Source organism: Furipterus horrens, unplaced genomic scaffold, assembly GCF_987537825.1.
Source record: "Furipterus horrens unplaced genomic scaffold, mFurHor1.1.pri manual_scaffold_2, whole genome shotgun sequence".
Taxonomy (NCBI): domain Eukaryota; kingdom Metazoa; phylum Chordata; class Mammalia; order Chiroptera; family Furipteridae; genus Furipterus; species Furipterus horrens.
The window spans coordinates 5,727,711-5,740,640 of NW_028327172.1; the positions used below are offsets into that span (position 1 = coordinate 5,727,711).

Consider the following 12,930-nt stretch of genomic DNA (forward strand, 5'->3'; position numbering starts at 1 on the left):
AGACAGCAGGATAATCATTAACTGCCACCAGGGGATGGGCCAACAGCTCAAAAGGCGCTGGGCCCACGGTGTCCCCACTTCCTCCTTATGCCCCATGGGCCAGCCAGGCACCCAGGTAAGAGCCTGCCCAGGCGGTCAGACCCCTGCAGCCCCTCTGCTCCAGGGCTCTCAACCCAGCTGCCTCTAGAGGGTCCCTAGCCCTTCTGAGGAAGAAAGGAAGGGGTCTAGGCTACAGTGGGGGGTCCCAATAAGTCCTTGGGCTTCAGTTTCCACCTGTGGGATAAGGGACCCAGACTCCTGATGGGCGGTGGCATCTGCGTCGCTGCTGCCTCCACCGGGGCAGGCACTTGGTCTTGCCCGGGCAACCTTGGAGGGACCTGCTGGTCTTGGGGGGCAGCGGGCAGGTAACTAGCTCTGGTGTCTTCATCCACAGGCCTGTCCTCCCAGGCAGAGGACTCCTGCCTGGGGAACCCCGATCCCACCTCGACTGCATCCTGGGAGGACTCCATTTCAGGGAGGTGGCCAGGCAGGACAAACCTCGACACCCTGCTCTGTGACCTTGGGCCGCCTCCTTTGCTTCTCTGGGCCAGTTCCCACTGCCGGGAGAGGGAGGCATGGCGCAAGTCCACTCTAAAAGCTCAGAGTCCCAGCTCCTCTTCCTCTGCAGAAGCCTTGGGATCCCTGAAATGTTCCCTCGGCAGGACTGGCCCTGGAACTTGTCATCGAAGCCTCTTGGGCTAGAGCCAGTCTGGGGAGATGAGAAAACACTTTGCGGAAAAGAGGTCTGCTCCGTGGGGGCCCCGGGCCAGCTCAGGGATCCCCGCCAGCAGCTCCTTCCTCCCCCTACGGCAGGAGGGTGGCTCCCCCCTGGTCAAGGCCAGAGTGCAGGCCAGCCTCTCAGGCCCTAAAGTGCCTATGAGGAACCAGCAGCGGCTCAGAGAGGTTAGGCCACATGTTCAAGGTCTCCCAGCTCCCAGGCCGCCAAGGTGCTAAGTGTTTGTCCAGATGGCGGTTGCTTGCAGCCCTGTTCTAACCACTCTGCCTGCAGATTTATCAGCATCTTTGCAAGTTCCCTGCTCTCCCCCTTGCTCTGCATCTCGCCCTTCTCTGCCCCCGTTTGCTCTGTCCCTCTCCCGTTCTCTGCCTGCCCCTCAACTGTTTCTCCTTCGGCCTCTCTGGCTCACTCGCCCACTTTCCTCTGTCTCCCCTTCGCCCCTGCCCTTCTCTGTCAGTCTGATCCCCAGTTTCTACAGGGCCATCCTGGGGAACCTGGACACTCAGAGGTCCCCGGAGATGACAGAGGCCCAGGAGTCCCTCGATGTCCTTCTGCCCTGTGGCTGTGGCAGGCAGGGTGGGCAAAGGGCAGAAGAGGGAGGCTGCAGCACCCAAGCCTGGACCCAGGGGCCCAGCTCTGGTTGGGAAGGAAATGAGGAAACGAGGAACCTGGGGACAGAGGGTGTGGGGCCTCAGGGTGTGGGGTGTCAGAGCGGGCAAAGGCTGCCTGGGAGCTGTAAAGGAGAGCCACTCCCGGCTTTATGGGCAGTTCAGGGTTGAGACTGAACTTCGCCCAGAAAACGGGTGGGCCCAGATGATAAGGGGTCTCAATAAAAAGACCATGGACCCAGGACCATGAGGACTCACGGGCCCAGGTGCATGGGCGTGGGGTGCACTCCAGACTTCTGCCCAAGAGAAATTGCCTCCAAGTGGCTCCCACCCCCTGTAACAGCAACTCCATGTGGAAGTGCCCACTGGTTCCAGTGGGGCTGCTGTTATCTGGGGTGGGGGCCGGTCCCCGTGGAGGAGGAGAGGCAGCTGCCGCCCTGCAGACCAGCAGCACCTCCGTGGCTGCGCCCCAGGCCCAGGACAGCAAAGGGTGGTAGGCTGTCAGCAGGCTGCTGAGACTGAGTGCACAGGGCTCTGACCTATGAATTGACAGCCAGTGCTCTCGTCTCCCCTCTGGCTGCCAATTCCATAGGTCACAGGTATGTTCGCCTCAATGCCAGCTGCCAGGACCTGTGGGGACATCCAGTGGGCAATGAAGAGTTGCTAGCCCAGAGCAGCACTCAAGGCCCAGTGCCCTCCTGTATCCTTCCCACCTTTCCATGTGCCCTCTTCTGAGCCTGAACTGCTTTAGGTCCCCACCTATATCTGCTTGCGACATGTCTCTTGCTTTGCCCATGCTGTTCCCTCTGCCTGAGATACCCTTCCCCGCTTTTTTGCCAGGCTCTATTCTTACTAACCATTCCAAGTTCTGCTTAAGCATTTGCTGCCTCCAGGAAGCCTTCTTGATTCCCACTTGATCCTAAGTGCCTGCCCAGGCACACCCAGTACCCAGCGCTTCCCGTGAGTACTGTACTCACCCAGAGTTTCTGTCCTCTCCTGGGCCCCCAGCCCAGGCCGAGCCCAGGGAAGGATCACCAATGCCCAGTGTGGCTGAGGGGGTGCAGAAGCTCTGGCCCCAGTCTGTGCTAGAGGCCCCCCTAAGACAGGAACCCTGAGCCAACCTTCCCCTCTGCTCTCCCCTCTCCTTTCTCTTGCCAGTCTCAACCCCCAGCAGCACAGCCCCCGCCCCCAGTCCCCAGGCCCAGCTGTGGTGGGACTGGCAGGGGTGGAGCCCAATGGACAAGACTGGCGCCACCTGCTCCAGCTTCTCACGACAGCCCCACTCCATTCCTGCCTGGCTTTTTTTTTTTTCCTTTAATTTATTTATTTTTAGAGAGAGGGGAAGGGAAGGAGAAAGAGAGGGAGGGAAACATCAATGTGTGAGAGAAACATCGATCAATTTGCCTCTGGGCCTGAGACAGAACCCGCAACCCAGGCATGTGCCATGACCGGAAATCAAACCTGAGACCTTTGGCTTTGTGGTACGACACCCAACCAACTGAGCCACACCGGTCAGTGTGGCTTTTATACAGTGGGATTCTGGGGAAGTTTTCATTTGAATACAAAGATTTTGGCTGGTAAGAAGTAAAAATTCAAAATTGGAAACTCAGACCTAGGAATAAAGTCAGAGTTGCTTGATCACAAAGTCCTTTCTGTGTGCTGGGCGTCGCCTGGAATCATTTCAGCCACCTTGCAAGGGAACTCCTTCGAACCTCTGGTACATGAGGACACAGGCTCAGAGAGGGTGAGGAACTGCCTCAAGTCACAGAGCCAGTCAGACCTTTTCCCTCTGAGGATTCTATGCAGCCAACAAGCCTCTCGCTCCCTGCTCTGGTCTCTGGATCACTGTCCCTTGTCCCTTCCCCATGCTGCTGTGCTCACAGTGCCCCGTCAGCTCTGGGTTCCTGGGCCCCCACTCCTCTGCTGAGGCCCAGCCCAGATGCCTCTCCATGACTCTGCAGGATCTGCAGCCCAGCTTCCACTCCCAACAGCCCTTTATCTCATTCCTTGAGAGGTCTGTGTGCTTATCTTATCCTCATGCTGGTTGCAGACTCCTTACGGGTAAAGTCCATGACTCACTCATCCTCCCTGGTGGGGGGTGAGCGGCATGTTAGGTGTTCTAGATACACTGGCGGACCTGAATACAAAGATTTCTGCTGGTAAGGAGTAAAAATTTAAAATTGGAAACTCAGACCTAGGACCTGAACTCTCACTCCCAGAGTGCTGGCGTGGAGGGGATGGCAGGCAGCCACCTGCCCTGGATCATCTCCTCCGTGTGCCTCTGTAGAGTCTCTGACAGCTCTCAGAGGCCGAGTCCCAACTCGTGAGCAAGGCCGACCCCGCTCCCTCTGACTGGCTCTTTGATCACCTGACCTGCAGCCTTTTTCCAGCAGGCCCTGGGCCTGTGCACATCTTGCCTAGACTGGATCCCACACCTACTCCCCCTCGAGACTTCCACTCACTGGCTCTCGTCATGCTTTGTGGCCTAAGCACACCCTTCACCAATACCTGGCTGTCCCCCCCGCCTGTGAATAGCTCAGAGCAGCAGCCAGCCTCAGAGACTGGCACAGTGTAAGTGCTTAATAAATGCAAACTGAACCTCACCCAAAGAGGGCCGATTTACACTCTTCTGACATCCTCTTTTGACATACATCTCTAAATATTTTGCCCAGAAACATCAATGTGTTTGAATGGCGGAGTCGGCCTCAGGCCTGGTGGGGTGTTGTGTGATTTATGGGACTTATATTCTCTTTCTTTTCTCATTTGGGACAGAGGAGCATGGTCTGTATCGGGGGCCTTTCCATCTCAGGTTCCAGAAAACAGAGCAACAGAGAATCCCTGGAAAGTCTTAAGTAGGAGGGCAGGCCAATGACATTCAGTGGGGGCACGTTTGGAGATGCAGAGGGAGAGAGCGAGTCACGGGAGGCCCGGCGAGAGCAGCTTTCGGGGATTATGTGAAATACAATAAGGTTGTTGAGGAGTCAAGGCAACAGCAACCGTGAAGGTTAGAAGAGAGAACACTGGGTGGCTGGTTGTGACCAGAGGGTTAAGACAAGGGTACAATGAGGTCCTGTGTCTCGAATGCAGGGACTGATAAAAAGAGTCCTTAAAACAGAGAACTCGGGGGGGGGGGGGTGCGGGTATGAAGGGACTAAATGGCAAGGGGAAAAATAAATAAATAAGAAATAAAACAGGATTAACTAGAGTAAAGGAAAGTAGTATTATAATTTATAGGAGGCATGATGTTGCACTCTCCCGGTAAGTCACACAAGTTTGCCGGTTTTTGCAACACCGTTTACCCAATGATGCCATCTATTTATAATGACTTAGGAGACTATCTGCAACCACTCTAGGTATTTCAAAGAGAGGGGCCTTTTAAAGGGCATTGGTCACTACTGTGTTGTTAGGGCTTCAAGGGCAGAGAGGAGGGTGATGTTAGAAACGAAATACGTCGATAAAATGCACGCTGAAAGATCACCTGCGATAGGTGAAGTGCCCAGAGGGAGAGGCATCAGACACCTGGAGCCATCCGTACAGGGCAGTGCGGGCGGGTGGGAGGCCCTCGGTAAACACCAGCCGTCAGCCTTCATCACCATCACCACACACACGTTAGGCAACGTGTTGCTGACGGTGTGTGCAAATTTTACTGAGTTCCGACCTAGAGAAAGGTCGGTGGCGGCAGGGGTCAGAATTGGGGGGCTCCGACTGGGGAGAGGCTTCCGGAGAGAGCTGAGTCTGGGTTCAGCTTTTGCAGAGGTGAAGGCCCGGAAGCGGTCCCGAGCGCTGGGCGAGGAAGGAACGAACGACCGGGACAAGGGTGCGGAAAGGGGATGGAGGCTGGGACCAGGGCAGCCTGTTCCTCTGTGAGCCGTACCCCCCGAGGCCACCGCCAGAGGGCGCACCACGCCGAATTCCGCAGGTGCCGTGCCCCGCGGCCCCCCAGGCCAGCCCGGACACGGTCAGCGCCGCACACGGGGACACTCATTTCAACGAAGTGGGGTTCCTGTGGGACGTTAACAGCTGTCATGTGTGTATAAAGGATAAATGTCCAGCGTATCTTTGTAGAATTAGAAAAGAAGTTCCTGTGTAACTACTACTTAAATTAAGAAAATCTCTACACTGCCGAGCCCCGCAGGTGTGTCCTTCCCGGTGACCCCGCCCCCGGTAAGCCCGGCGCGGACCTTTGTGGTAATCACTTTCTTGCCTTTCTCTGTGGTTGACTATCCACGCACAGCAGCCCAAAGCACCATGTGTTCATTGTGTCTGGGTTATTGTTGTTTAATTGTATAGAGGAATATCGTTGCTATGTCTGGCTGTCCCCATCTGGTTGCTGCAGCCCATAGTTTGCTCATATTCATTCACTGCTGTCCGGTGTTCCATCATATGAACAGAATACAGTTGATTTATTGATTTACTATAATTAGACTTTCGTACTGTTGGGTCATGAGGCCGCAAATCTAATATTGGGCCAGGCCACATGGTGCCTGAAGGAGGGGTATCTTGTTAACAGCCTTTTTCCTTTTGTTTTTGACAATTATGAAGCCTTCAGAAAAATTGCAAGCAAAAGTGCAATGAACACTCATATACCTTTCATTCGGATTCACCATTAGTTAATATTTTGGCATATTTGCTTCCTCTCTCTTACACACACACGCAAATTCTCTCTGAACCATTTGAGACTAAGTTACATAGGTCATGACCCTTTAGCCTCAGATATTTCAACATCTATCCCTTAAGAAAAAGGACATTTCTTACACAACTACAATACAGTTACCACATTTAGGCACAGCAACAGTGGTGCAATACTATCATCTGATACCGTCTACTTCCGACGTCTGTGGTTGTCCCAATAAACCGGGGTCACGCCTCACATTTGGCTGTCAGGTGTCTTAAGTCTTCTTTAATTTGAAACTGTCCTCAGCCTTTCTTTGTTTTTCTCCCCTCTCCCCTTGATTAGAGGGGGGTGGGGTACAGAGGGAAATATCAGTTTGTTGTTCCACCCGTTCATACATTCACTGGTTGCTTCTTGTATGTGCCCTGACTGGGGATTGAACACACAACCTTGGCACATCGGGATGATGCTCTAACCAACTAAGCTACCTGGCCAGGGCAGCCTTTCTTTGTTTTTCAAGACCTTGACATTTTTGAAGGGTACAGCCCAATTGTTTTGTAGAATATCCCCCAGCTTTTCCCTCCCCACCCCCTGCAATTAAAATTAAATATATTTATGATATAAAATTTGGACAATATAGAAAACTAAACAAAAATTTCCCCAGTTCCTATGATGCAAGGATAGCCCTGTAGACAGATATTTCCTGTAAGTGCTTCAGTTAGCTGACTTCACTGTTCTGTGCACTCTGAACATTCACATTTAACCCTACAAGCTAGGGCTTTTGTTATCCCATTTTACAGTTGTTCCCAGACTCCTTGTGTCTTGTTAAAGACGACACAGTCTCTAGGACTTGAACTTGACTGTGCACTTTACCCTCTTGATAGTGGCTGATTGGTAGTGTGTGTGTTTGTGTGTAAAGCCCTGCTGACATTGGGGCTGGATAAGTGTTCCTTTGGGGGGCTGTTCTGTGCATTGCAGGGTGTTAACAGCATCGCTGGGCTCTACTCCCTAAATGCCAGTAGGATCCCCTAAGTTGTGACCACCAAGAATGCCAAATGTCCCCTAGGGAGCAAAATCACGTCCAGTAGAGAACCCTGTGGGTGTTATGTTTGTGTGGTGTCTGTGAGAAGCCAGGTCATGTTGTGTTCGGTTTTGAAATTTGCTTTCCCAGTTATCAGTACTCCACGATCACTTGAGTTTCCTTCCATTTTCTTGGCGCCTGGTGAGTGGCTTTCAGGTGTTGCCAATCAAGTAAATTGTTGATTGACAAGCCAACAAATCCATTGCTGTAGTAATCTTCCATTGCTGTGCAACAAATTATAGGATCCTATTTGAAAATAGGGTGTTCCCAGGAAAAACTTTTTCTTTTTTTTAAAGGCTCCATTTAAGTATTTTATTTATTTATTTTTAGAGGGGAAGGGAGGGAGAAAGAGAGGGAGAGAAACAGCATTGTGTGCTTGCCTCTCTCACACCCCCAACTGGAGACCTGGCCCGAAACCCAGGCATGTGCCCTGACTGGGAATTGAACCTGTGACCCTTGGTTCACAGGCCAGCACTTAATCCACTGAGCCACACCAGTCAGGGCCCGGGAAAACTTTCATAAGCTGAAATTATGTAAAGCAAAGAAGCAATTACCATTAGTCTTTTTTTGCAATTACCATTAATTTATGTGAAAAAACTTTGAACACTCCCAGACCCAAAAAATAACCTTCCAGTAGTAGTACAGACTAAGGTATAACCCCTAAGATAACACCGACATGTAGTCAAAGCAGCGCCGCCCTTGCTGTTCGGGGTGCGCCCTGCCTCTGTTGTGGCTCACTGCCCAACACTGGACACTATTTTCCCTTTTTGGTAAAAGTGAAAATCCTCTTCGGATTTCCTTCGGTTATCAAAAACAGGTACTAATGTAGGTCTTTCGCAAAAGGGAAGTGATGTGATGTGAACTTTCAAAACACAAGGGATACCTGTACCACAGACTTAGTGGCTTGAAACAACAGCCATCTGTCAGCTCTTGGGACTGTAGGTGAGCAGTCTGGAGTCTCGAATGCTGAAATCATGTGTTGACCAAGCTCAGTTCTCTGGGGGATCTGGAAGGAATCTGCTTCCACACTCATTCTTGTTGATGGTTGGCTGGGATTGGCAGAATTCAGGTCCTTGCTGGTCGTCAGCTGGGGGCTGCTCTCAGCTCCCAGAGGCCCCTCCATCTTCCAGTCAACAGCTGCACATTGAACATTTCCCCTGCTTTGAATCTCAGACGTCCTTCCTCTGCCACAGCTGGAGTAAATTCTGCTTTTAGAGTGCATGTGATGAGGTCAGGCCACGCGAATAACCCTTGCTCTAAAGTTAACTGTGCCATTGACCGTGAACCCACCATTTTCACGGTCCCAGGCATTATACCGGGTGTGTACGCCAGGGTGCGGAACCTTGGGGACATCTTAGAATTCTGCCTACCAACAATTACCAAAGGGCAAGAAGTGTTTCTGGAGGAGCTTTTAGAACCAAAGGGCAGGAGGCCAGGCTGATGAGTGGGAGACGGAGCCTTGACCCCAGCTCTGACAAGGGTCTCGCTGCCTTCCTGCCTCTGGAGAAGCCCTAACACGTACTTCTGGGAGTGAACATGGAAGTTGGGCAGACAATGCCCCCTCATCCCCTTGGTTTCCAGTCCCTTTACAGATGAGTCACTCCCACTGCCTGTCCTTAAGGGCAGGATGGAGAAGACAAAGGTCAGAGGAATGTTCCAGCTGGGCCGACAGGGAAGTGACTTACTGACCAGGACAGCTGCATGGACCACCCAGCTCAGAGTGGCCTGAGTGGAGGCTGATTTGGGAGGAGAGAGGTGTTAGGTCAGTGGAGGGGGCTGGAAGGTGTTTCTGGGTACAATATCTGACCCCTCCCCATTGAGGTGTGGATGTGAGGGGCTGGGCCAGAGGATGGGCTCATTAAAGATGAGCTGGGATCTGTGCCCTGGTGGCTTTGTGTGACACATGGTTGGGGACAGAATGACTTTATTTTTTAAAATTGTTTTAATAGTAATTTATTTGTCATTGTAATTTATGACATAAATGAATGCATAATTTATTCTGAATGTTTTCCAGTAGCCTTTTTTTCCAAATAGAAATATTAAGTTGTAGTAAAAAGAAAAAAAATTAGTATTATAAAGAATCGTATTTAAAGGCAACTCGATGTAGCATTTGGTGACCTCTTCAGGGAACCTGAAATACAAACTACATACAATAATAAGGTTTTTTTACAATTCATAATTCTAAGCAAGAATATTATTATTTTGTGCTAATATCTATTCAGAATTATTTTATAATAAAAAAATACTCATCTACTCTCATCACAGCCATGTGATGATTTCCAAATGTAGGAAGGCTTCATAAGATGCTTCAGTTAACCTGGTTGGCCTCAGTACTGCGAGGCTCAGGGTGTTTTCCGGCCATGGGGTAATAGGGGATAGAGGCCATGGTGAGGGAGAGGCAGCTGGGGCCGAAGAACTTGCTGAGAGAGGAGGCAAGGAGGGCAAGCGACTGTACTCGCACAGGTAGGCAGCAACACCCACGCCCCGCACGTGTACTCTCGGGCTGCTGAGATCACCAGACATCAGGGCTACAGCCATCAGTGTAAAGGGAACCCCAGGGCCCTGCCTAGGGACCCCTGGTGGTATCGCTATAGAAGGCAGAATTCTCACGTGCCAGGTGATAAAATCACTTCCCGTGGAGACCCAAATGCACTGTGTCCACAGCAAAGGCATGGAGGGCAGGGCCAAGATGGTGCCTGTGTTCCGCAGGGAGGTTGGGGTAAACACTGCACCCTGCACCCAGCTGCAGCTCTGGTCTCTGCAGCCCCTTCCAGATGGGGCCAGAGGCCACAGGGCAGAGGCATGAGTCTGGAAGCTCAGTAGTGGGTGGCTCAGCTCAGGAAAGCACTGTGGCCCTTACAAGCACAGGGCATCCTGGTAAGTCGCAAGCTGAGCACCCAGGCTGAGGGGCGGGGGTTGCTGCTTCAGGGCAGAGGTCACCCTAGCCAGCCTGTACCTGAGAAAGAAGGAGTCTCTTCCTCTGCTTTGCCTCCAGCCCAACCTTGTGACTTCAAATGGTTCCAGCCCGGAAAGAGCCACGTTAATGTCCCAAAGGCTCAGCTTCTCCTTCAGCCTGGGCGACTCCAAGGAAGCTACTCAGCATCCCAAGACCTCGGGCTTCTTCTTGTCGAAACTTGGAAGCAGAGGCCCTGAACAGCCCCGACACTCTTGTCACCTTCAAGCCGGACCGTGTCCCGGCTGCTGGACCCCTCAGAGGCCTGTGGAACCTAGCGAGTCTCCTGGAGCCCCAGCTGCACGGCCATGTCCACTGCTGAGCCTCTTTAGAGAGAGGCCTTGCGGCTGGAGACCCCCTCTGGCCAGCGCTGGAGACCCTGGACTGCGGAGGAACAGGTGTCTCCAGTTCTTTCTCTTGCTTTGGAAAAACTGATGTGTTGGCCAAATCCACTCCTTGGGACTGCAAGACAAAAAGCTGCGCTGATATGCAAACTTTCTCAGTGGAAAGGGTGAACCACTTCTCATCCCAGAGACAAACCTATGTGTTGGGCTTTGTCCAGCCTGATTCTTCTGCCATATTTGGAGGAAAACGCCATTTTTTAAAAAAGCTGCTTTTATGGGCCTTGTAGACACTTCTCTAGACCAGGCCATCATGGGGCTGAGCAAGCCACTCTGAGGGAAAGCAGTGGCCCCGTTCCGCTGGCTGAGCACAGTCTCTGAGGAGGCTGAGTTTTGCAGGTGTGTGTTCATAAATTTGAAAGAAGAAAAAACACAGAGAGAGAAATAGACATAATTTCTGAGATAAAGGAAATATATTAACCCTTCCCCGACCCTTCCCCTGGGACCTGGGCAAAAGCAGAAAGTGAAACAGAGAAATCAAAAGGAAAATGGTTCATTGATGGTTCACAAAACCTTCTCATCAAACAGAAGCTACCTTACTTTAAAAAACAAACAAACAACAAAAATAGAAGGAAAGAAAGGACATTTTCCCGGTCTGGGGCACTACTAGATAGGGAAGCTGCCCAGGACCTGGGTGCCAACTCTGCAAAACTGGGGAAACTAATTTCTACCCACTTGGGCCTCATAAGGGAGAAAGATCCCCGCTGCCAGTCTTTTGAGCTCCTTAAAGTCGAGTGGCCATATAGAACCAACAGGGGCAGGGTTTCATTTATAAATAATCCTGGAACATTTTGTTGTTTTCAATTTTATAGGGCTGGGTTTTCCCAGCACACAGGGCTCTGGGGAGATGTGCAAACCCTGGTGGGTCAGCTGAGTGCTGCTGGGGACCCAGCTCCTCAAAACCGCATTTAGGCCACTGAACAACCACCTCTTTCAGCATCCACAGCCCCAGGCCCTTTCCTGGAACAGCCTAGAAGTGGCATCTCCGGGGCGGACCCCTCAAAGTGCCATGTAAGAGGCAAGTCCTTCGGCTCTAAGGCTGGCCGAGGAAGTCTGGCCTGGGCCCGCCGGAGGCTCCTGGTCACCAGCTGGCATGCAGCCGTGTGGTGACAGCCTGCCTAGGAGTCTCAATATCCTCTTTTGAGGAGAATGCTAAAAACAGTCTCATAGCTTCTTTTCACATTTTACAGTGATCGATGGAAAGAATGCTAATGAAATGCAAATAAAAAGAGGTAAATCGGGGACCTAAGACTGCAGGCAGGGCTCTCCAATGCTTAGAGAAAAAGGGAAGGAAGACAATCGAGTTCACATTACTTATTCCCTCAGAAGACACCAAGGTCTGCCTGACCCTCTAAGGGGTGGGAGACCAAACCTCCCACCTTGCCCTCTCTGGCCCCCACTTGACCCAGCTCCCCTAATACTCTGCTTGTTCTCAGATTTGAGTTCCCGCCTCTGTCCTCTTAGCCTGACAGCCTGCTTTCTTCCCCGATATAGGCACCCAACCCTTTAGGCTCCCACATCTCCCAGAAGCCAGAAAGTTGGACATGAGGCCTCCAAGTCCCCAACTACACATTAGATCTGTCCAGGAGCCTCCCAGGACCCCCTCTTGCACTTTGGTATCCTGTACTGGTTACATAATAATCAGTCCCCAAAGCTGTGACGTCACCCACTGAAGATTCTCACCAACTGGAAAGCCAGGGGGACCTATGTGTGGCCAGCGATGATGGCAGAGGAATGAGCCTAACAGACCAGCCAGGAACTGGTAAGGGGTGGGAGTGGGGGCACAGGTCAGAGCAAAAAAATAGTAACCCCTGGGGAACCGGAAAGCGGAAGTATTTGGGTTTTTTAATTCCTCCCCGAAGTTCCCACAAGATTTCACTGTTGCCCCACATTCGCCCGCCTCGGCACATAGGGAATTTCCTCTTCCTCAAAACTTGAGGCCAGAGGGCTTCAACTTCCTCTTTCCCCCCGCCCCCTCCAGATGCAGCCCCTTGGGGAGGTTGTCTCTCCCCCCCCGCCCCCCGCCCCCGTCCTAGGCACATACGTCCTCCACTGTTGTGTCCAGGCCCCAATTCCCAGCCCCTCTGGCCTAAGGGGAGCTCACCGCTTGCTGCCCGTCAGGCTTTCCCCATGGACCTCCTCTCCCTCCCCATTTTTCTGGTCCTAGTCACCACCCCGCCTTGGGTGTTCAGCTTCCTCGACAACTTCTTTCTTGCCACTCCCTCTCCCAAGCGGACAGAGATGCGGGGATGAGAGGAAGTGTCAGGGAAGCAGGGCCGAGAGGAGGAGGGGGGAAAGGAAGGGCAGTGCAGATGGGCACGCAGCCTCCGGGGTCCTCCCAAGCTTCCGGGGATTGTGAATCCGTGGACGGAAGAGGGCCGCAGGGTGGGGTGGAGGCGGTGTAGGGGAGACCGCGGGAGGCGGGACGCGTGGTCAGGAAGCTGGGGTGTTTAACTGGGGGTGGGGTGTCTCAGGGTGCTGGAAGGCACGCAGGGCCCCG

General features: G+C 52.4%; 1 long non-coding RNA gene across 1 annotated transcript; it reads left to right on the forward strand.

Annotated features, from left to right (window-relative positions):
* Window positions 1–70: 70 nt before the first annotated feature.
* LOC150017542 (uncharacterized) lies at window positions 71–536 on the forward strand. The gene is made up of 2 exons (XR_016509160.1): window positions 71–115; window positions 434–536. It is a non-coding gene; the product is annotated as an uncharacterized LOC150017542 (long non-coding RNA).
* Window positions 537–12,930: the final 12,394 nt, after the last annotated feature.